Source organism: Propithecus coquereli, unplaced genomic scaffold, assembly GCF_000956105.1.
Source record: "Propithecus coquereli isolate 6110/MARCELLA unplaced genomic scaffold, Pcoq_1.0 Scaffold135, whole genome shotgun sequence".
NCBI classification, from domain to species: domain Eukaryota; kingdom Metazoa; phylum Chordata; class Mammalia; order Primates; family Indriidae; genus Propithecus; species Propithecus coquereli.
The window spans coordinates 5,868,660-5,877,866 of NW_012137747.1; positions in this window are offsets into that span (position 1 = coordinate 5,868,660).

Consider the following 9,207-nt stretch of genomic DNA (forward strand, 5'->3'; position numbering starts at 1 on the left):
ATAATTAACAGCTTCAGTGCTGGAGTACTGAACCAATGAAAAATTTGTTATAAATTTCTCTACTTCATTTGAATTTTTTTCCATTGTATTAAAATTTATCTTTGTAGGTTTTAAAGCATAGCAAATAATAATAATTGTTTAAACAAATTTGATAGTTTTTAGAAAACCAAGATGAGTTGTTGGGGAAAGAAACAACAAAAGGAAGAGATATGAACTGTTGAATCAGAAGCCATGACTGCCAGTCATAGAATTGCTATTAATTATCCATCTGATGTTGGGAATAATTGTTTGAAACTTTAGTCCCCTTATTTCAAATGTAAACAAACTGATGTGATTCCCCTAAAGATTCTTTTTCACTTTAGAAATTGAAAGAGTCTATATTGATTTCCTGTGATTGTGAAATAGACGAAGACTAAGGTATATTTCAAATAGTAAAAGATTTCCATGTAAGATTTCTTTTTCTAAAAGTTGAATTTTTCAGTCTCACATATGTAGCATTTTCTCTAAACAAACACAAAATCATCTTAGAACTATATCAGGTTTTTTACCTTCTTTTAAAGAAAGAACTTTAAGAGTTAGAATAGACCAATATTAAAAGGAAATGAGTACAGTAGATCCTCCTGCACTTAACAATTTTTCAACTTCACAATGATACAAAGCAATATGCATGTAGTAGAAACTATATTTCTAATACCCATACGACCGTTCTGTTTTTCACTAACAGTGCAGTATTCAATAAATCATATAAGATATTTAACAATTTATTATAAAATATCCTTTGCGTTAGATTATTTTTGCCCAAATATAGGCTAAAGTAAGTGTTGTGAGGCATGCTAGTCTAAGCTGTGATGTATATTAAATGCATTTGTGATCATGATGTTTTAAAGTTATGATAGATTTATCAGGACAAACCCCATTGTAAGTCGAAAAGCATCTTTATGGGTAATACTTTCATATTTCATCAGAACAAAAGTATTGCTCTCACATATTTTCCTAAATATTAACATTTTCCCCCTCTAAGTTTTTTTCCTCCATTTATTCTTAAATATACTAGTTTTGATAGTTGACTATTGTATTATGATAACATCTTTGGTATTTTCAAGCATTCTTAAAAACTGATGTTTAAATTCATATAAATAGTTTTTCTTTGTTAGAGTTGTATTCAATTTTTAAGCACAATTTTTCTTTAAATAGATCCCTCAAATAAATTATATTAAAACAGAATTATCTTTCACATTATAATTATAACAATTTCTGGTACAAATATATATAGCAAGTAATGTGCTAGCAAATAAAAATAAAATGTCCAAAATGAAAATTTCATTATGAACGGGATTTTAGTATGTTTTCTTCCTTGTGGAATATTTTTCCTAAGTGAGCTAAACTTAGTACTAAATCCTTCAAGCCACAAACTTATACACACTGATCTACAGAAGTGATGGTATTATCTTTCAATATAGAAAAAAAGGCAAATAATTTATTCTGTTTAAACAAGATAGTCTAGTGGAATGATTCAAAATATATTTAAGTGTAAATCATTCTAAGCTAAGATGACCCCACAATCAAAAATCTCATCCATGCCCAATCATTCCCAATCCATGCCTAATCCATGCCCAAAAGTATATAAGTTTGCAGAGTCACTTATTTTTGTAAGAGATCATAGGTCGCTCAAAAATCAGTTCTATATTGTTGCTTAATATTTCACATACTTATGGCCTATAACCAAATTCAAGATATTTTCCGCAAACTTAGTTTAGAAATAAAGAGTTGGTAAATGCTGGATGCTGCTAATTATCCTACCAGATGCTGGATATCTCCCACTACAAAGTCAGCCCGTATGACAACATTGTGGAGCTTGAGAAACCCTGCTCTATCTAAATGCAACATTTTATTCGGAGTTTAGCTGGCATTTTATTATTTTTATTACTTAAGTTTCCCACCTAGAATTGTTCTCATTTTTTTTAACTTAAGTGATTTTCTGTACTTCTTCTTTTACGCTGATACATGATTTCTGTAAGAAAGGGTAAGGGTTAGGGTTAGGGTTAGGGTTAGGGTTAGGGTTAGGGTTAGGGTTAGGGTTATCTTGTCAATTAACACTTTAATACTTGTGTTTTGTTTGCTATTTATTACTAAACAATTTGAAAGTTTTGTATGCCCCATACAATCAGTAAGTACTGAATAGATATTGTAGCAGATGCTGTTGCCCGTCCATATGCACTCCACACTTACATTTTCGCAAGGAAGGTTTTGCTGACAAAACATCTAAACTCTCTGCCTGAGGGGCCTTTTAATTTTTTTTTTTTTTTGCTACAGAAGCACACTTGTTTTCAACCAAAACAAGCCAAAAGTATTACAGAGATATTGCCTTTAGTGACTTATGGCAGTGAATAGATAAATACACCAGCTTCCTCCACCTTGACTGGCATAACTTCAAGGAGAGTTCATTGTCTCCCACAGTTTTTCAGCTGGGTGAGCTCCATTTGTCCCCCTGTGTTGACTTCTTCCTCTTCCTTGTCATTTTTCCTCACTTCCCTGTTGATGATTTCTGGAATCGCTTCCCAAATATATTTTTACTCAAACTTTATCTCAAGGTCTGCTTCTGGGTAGCCTAAATTAAGACATTATTTATTGAAAAGTTAAAGAGCAATAAATGAGTAACAAACCTGAAATAAAGTAATGTATGATAAAGAGACATAAGGAACCTGGGTGTACAGAGTGGCTTTTGAAAGCCCCATTGGGGATAGGAAGCAAATCTTTAGAAGAGGCAGAAAAGGTAATATAAAAGAAAAGAACAATGACAACCTTCTGTGATGGGTGCTTGATTTCCTCTCAATCTTTTTCACAGATCCAGAAAAGATGAATTAGAGATAGGACTGGGTGGATTTAAAAACAATACTAGATTGTTTTACTATGATAAAGACATTGCTAAAGACTTTCAGAAGGTAGTGAATGAACGAATAATCAAATTCATGTCTCCCGACCAAAAAGTCATACATAATTCTAAACTCAGTATGAAATAACTTGGCTGTTCACTTGCACAATGCTGTGCATATGCAGAAAACAAGCTGTAATTATTCACCAATTGCCATGCCATGCCTCTTGCTAAGGCCCACAATGTAAGCCAATGTCCTTTATAGTTTTCCTGGGGCAGGGAGAATGGAAAGCATAACTTTATTGTCACACTCTGGAACAGTGGGAAGATTGACTACATATCCCCTAATGTCCCTTCTAAAAGTCTGTGATTACTAAGATTTATTTTGCATTTGATGACATAAACTATGACTATAACTCAAACGGTTGCTCTTAAGGACTGAAAGCATCCTATAATCTAGTAGATACAAAATGGCTTTTTGAAGAGTTATCAGCACTGGAAATAAAGGCCTCTCCATTTAGCAGTGACTAGTCCTACAAGATACTAAGTATTAAAACAATGCAGTCATTTAACTACACTTGAAGAAAACTTACTATTGATGTGCAATCTTTAATGCTAAAGTAGAAATATTAAAAATTAATTAACTATAATGATATAGGGAAATGTGATTTATAAGTTAAAAAACCATGTTACAATGAACTCCAGAATTGCTGATAGGCATTTCAAGGTACTAAAAATGATTCAAGGAAGAAGTATGAACTTGGAAGCATAGGTAGGGATTTGCTTAAAGGGTAAGGACATATCAGGGAAAGCGTTCAGAATAAACAAAGGCATTGCAATGCACATCCTTGAATGGATTGAATCAACTGTATAAGAGGAAGAGGAATGGCTTGATTTTTTTTTTCTCCTTACTGGAAAAATTAGTCTGTAATTTCACATTGTGCACCATCATGGATAAAAATTTGTGAAGAAGGAGAAATAATCAACTTTTATTCAGAACTATGGCCTTCAAAGTATAATGCTGGGCCCTAATATACACTAACTCATTTAATTTACCTAATCCTTTGAACTAGATGTATTTTGAATCTAAAGAAACTTCCTTTAAATGAACTCAATTGTTCTGGGTAACTCTTCTCAACCACAGTAGAATCAGATTCTATTAATAAATCAGATTCATATAATATAAACCAAGCACTTTCATAATTTAAAAGACCATGCAATGAGCAAGACCATGCTCTTGATATTACAAAAACTTTTCCAATAACTAGTCAGTAAAAATTTTGATGGTGAGATTCAAGAAAATAGGGAAGACAGTCCATTTTATTCAAAGATCTTACATTTAATAATATTTTGTACATAATATAAACCTTCAAAATTACCCAAATTATTTTATTTATAAGTTCTTTTCTTACAAAGGAATTATCAAGCTAGAAACTACCTCTCCATTCCCTATAATTTTATGTAATCCTTAAGCACTCCTTTTTTGCGCTTTTATCTGTTGGGTTTTTAAATCTGCATGGATCAGTTTAAAGAAATGGAACAAAATCACAGAAGAGAAAGGTTGTAACAAGATCATATTATGAAAGCAAATCCAATCACACATAAAAATATTAAAATGGAAGACTGGTGAAATGCAATATTTGCCACTTAAAGCCTGATTGTATTGCTCAATAAATTATTTTAACAAGTTTTGGAAATACTATTTGAAAGATCTAGAGACCTTTGTCATTGCTTCATCTTATTCTGTTTAAATATTGTCTATCTTAGTAAAATTGATTCACTTCTATAACCACAGTACAGAAACACCACGAAATTAGTAAAGGAAAAAGGAAAGTGACATGAATTACCTTCTTAAATATCTTTAAGGAATTAGCAAATTACACTACTTTATTTTTAAATGAATAAGATTAATTACCATTGCAAAACAATTTTTTTTGATTAAAACTACAAAATATACTTATGGCCAAAAGCATGATAACCAAAGAATCAAATGACGAATTAAAACCAAAGCATAGCATTTATTACTAAGCCTATAACAAGCATATAGTTAGTAAAAATAAAGCATTTAGACACAATCCATATAATTGTATATGACATTATATTTTTGTGGTTCACAAATTCATTATGTCAGAAGAAAAATATTAAAAATTGTTATTCATTTTGCACAACTAGATGTTTCTCTATTTTGATATTGAATGCATAAAAGCATATTAAGCAGGCCAAATAAAATTTCCACTTGAATATGGTATAAAGTTTATTTTTTCTCAATGCCTACATAAAAATGATTCTAAATATACATCTAATTTTATCTAATAATAAGATTTGAAGGTTAACACAAGTACACTAACACTGGAATTGAATGAATTTTTTTCCAAGAATTTTCATGTGATCTATTAGTTTCCAAGGATGCTACAAACCTGCTTTTACGTTTTGTTTTATCTTCCTAGCAATTTAATTAGAAGGAGTGGGAAACAACTGCATAATAGGCATTGCTGTTCTACTACCCATAAGTGGTTTAACCCTTGCCTTACCTGTTGGTCATGAAGTACTTGTTTTACCATAATATTTTTTAAATAGTACTTAATCGTGTTTTTCTTGTTTTTGTTAGTCTCAAGAGTAAAACTGACACCCTTTAAAATGATTATTCAGTTAAAGGCAATAAACTGGCATATAGCAAAGTTTAATACACTCCAGTAAGTAGCCCATTAAATCAAAAGGCAAATATCTTTATCTTGGGCTAATGTGATATACTGTGGAAAGACTGTCTTACTCTGAGTCATTTACAATGGAAACTAATTAAGCACTTTGCATGATATACTGGCATAACTCACTTTTTTGAATTTCTATTAGCTCTACAGAAATTTTCCAATGTGTAAGAGTAAGAGGACTTGACCAATGTTGGACACCATGTTTATCTCCAAGAAAACAGACAGGAAGATTGACTCATCTTCATTAAGGAAGTCTTTATGATCCTTCTCTTTCATTTAACAGCTGTTTTAATACTCCTATTTAAGAAAAAAAATACTTTTGTTCACATATTTTCAGTTATCAAGTGTGGAATGCTAAGAAAAGTCTTTCTTACTGAAAAATTTCAAATTAATGGATTTCCTAGAACCTATGAGAAATCTGAGGTCACAGGGCAACCAACTAATGTGAAATCTAGGGAGAGGAGACTTCAGGGAGAAACTAGACCCAAACATTGGATGGCTTGAAGTGGATGATGCCAGATGCCATGTAAGCTGATAGACTAACAGGAACTGGATGTATTCTCTCTTTTGAACAACCAAAAAGTGGACCAAACACATGAAGCAACAGCAAGCAAGACACTGCATTAGGCAACAAAAGATAGTGGTCCCTGAGAGATGGGGAACAAATGAAGAGGCCACTAGAACTGACCAATTTATAGAGTTTTCAATTGTAGTGCAAAGAAGGTGAGCCCAGCTGGAGCCTACTGGACCTGCTAAATTGGGAGAATAGAGCTGGGAATCTGGGAAAACAAGGGGATAGAATGTCAGAGAGGACAGAGCTATCCAGAGCATGAATCCCAGAAATCTGCAGAGGGTCCCACTTTTGTATTTGTTAAGTGCTGATCATCACATCCGTGTGAGGAAACCACTGGAGGCTTGAAAAAGAACCATTCAGAAAATCAGAGGTGACAATACCCCTTGCTCACAGAGGGCCTTGAAGTGTGCTTATCCCACCAGCCAGATTTTTCAATGGACAATTTTCCAATGGTAAAGGATTCACAGGAACTTTCCTAAGTAATGGAGAATAATTGGTCATAGACTGGTCCTACATTACAAAAGTTAAAAATAAGACCTGAAGAGTATATAACTACTTTCAATTAAATTAACTGTTTACCAGAACAAAGCCTAAGTATATGTATGAGAATGTAAACATTTCTCGCACCCAAAGATAAAATCAGGAAAAAGGAAAATATGACCTTTCTGAGAAGCTTCCCACTCTCTATTATTTTGTCCCACAAATTCTAGATGACTTAGTATTCTCAAACTCAAGTTTCATATCCTTAATTCAGTGAGAGTACTAGATTAGGTCTGCACCATATCCTAGAAATAAATTAGGGCAATCACAGGGCACATCATTTATCTCCTTATTATCAGGTGTCACTGCCCTGCACATCCTTGTTTTCTAATGTCTGAAAATTGATCTTTTGCATATTTTTTCTACTTTTCTCATTGTTTAGAAAATGAGTATCTTTCCCCTGTTACTTCATCATAAGCAGAAGCAGAATCTGTTTTATTTTGCATAATTTGACTCATAATACGATACCTGAGGAAAAAAAATAAGACTGTAGAAAAATCATAAATTTGAATACAAACAAAAAAGAATGAATTTTTGAAACTTTATTTCAAAAAATTAACTTATGCTGAAAAGAGGTAAGAAACTAATCCAAGTAACTTTATTGGAAATTTTTTGTTGTATATCTTTAAAAGACAAAAGAAAGCTGTAAGTAAATATTGAGCTCTATTTAGGAAAGTGTGCTTGCAGGTTTTTCACCTTTTTAGAAAGTGTATTGAGAAGAATGGGAGCCAGGTCTTTCATAGTTAGAGAAGAAATTTATACATATGGCTAAGTGGAAAAATAGAATGGACGCTGGGATATCGAATTGGATTTGGAGACACTGTGAATTTATGGTTTATAAATGAGATAGATAGGTATGTAGGTAGGTGAGCGAGTGGGTAGTCAGATAGGCATGAAGAAATAGGTATATATCCACATGTGTGTGAGTGCTTGTGTATATATGAATATATACACATGTTTTTTCCTCAGTTCTGTCCAGTGAGAATGTTTGGAAACAGTGAAATCTTAGTAGCAATGGATATACCTAAGGACAATATCTGATTCTAGTTGTCATTCTCCACTACACGGAAACAGGGCTTCTTAGAAAATGACTGTTTTCCAGGAATGGGACAGAGAAAATAAACAGGCTGTTATATCTTGTACCAAAACTAAAGAAATGCCTGTAATATGCTAAAAAGTAAGCAAGTGCTCCAATAATGACATGGGTATGTCAGAAAGACAAAGGAGACAGCTTGAAAGAGTTCCTACTGACCAAATCTGTGATAATATTAGCATTGAAATAAATAATGATAATGGCTTATAATCTATTGAACATAATAGAAATACTCGATTTCTTAATACTGTGAATTAATCAACAGGAGGGAAGGAAAGATTCTTCCTTACACTAGAATGGAAACTAATAAATATAGAAAATAACAGATTTTTTTAAATCCCACCATACTAGTAATGCTTAGTTCAGGCAAGTATCAATGGATACTAAAATAAATGGGTGCGAATTTGATGAAATCAGTCTATTTACATAGTCCCAAAATATCTCCCCGCTAAAGCAAAAGAAAATGATAGTAAACTACAGTGGAAAAACTTGGCCACACAACCTTAAGTGATTAAAATTAGCATTACTAATAATGGGATAATTCAAAATTGTGTATCTCCCAATGATTCGCTAAGAGAAATCCAAAATTGCTTCTGTGATATCCTTGCACCAAATGTACAAACTGAATCAAATATGAGGAAATACCAGAGTGTCCCTAACTGAGAAACAATCTTCAAAATCACTGCCCTGTTTCTTTAACAAACAATTAATTGGCTGTTGTGCAGAATGGATAATTGCATAGTGTTTATGCATATAATGTTCTTTCTATAGGAAATACGTACAGAAATATTTAAGGGTAAGAAGCATCATGTCTGCCATTTATTCTCCAATGGGTCATAACATAATATATGGACATATACCTACATATATACACACAGACACACGCATATATACACACAGAGATAAAATGATAAAGAGAATGTAGTGAAATGTTAACATTTAGGGTAAATGAGGGTAAAGAGGGAATGGGAGCTCTGTGTACTATTTTAACTGTTCCATAATTTTTGAAAATATTTTTTAATGCAATGAATAGCTTCTACATGTCATTATACAAACGTGTGCTAGTGTATGTGCAAGATGAATTCCTAGAAATGGCATTTTTAAAAAATAATTTTTGAAAATATTTTAAAATGCAATGAATAGCTTCTACATGTCATTATACAAACGTGTGCTAGTGTATGTGCAAGATGAATTCCTAGAAATGGCATGGCACGTCAAAGAGGACATGCAATTTTAAATTTGGTAGAAATTGTCAAATCTCCATAGCTAGTGACTTCAAGTATAAATTTTAAAAAAATTTACCAGCAATGAAGGCACATGTCTGCTACTTCACAATCTTGCCAAAAAAAGTGTGTTACCAAATATTTGGATTTTTGCCGATCTGAGGGGTGATGTTCTCCACAGGGTACATTAATTTTTT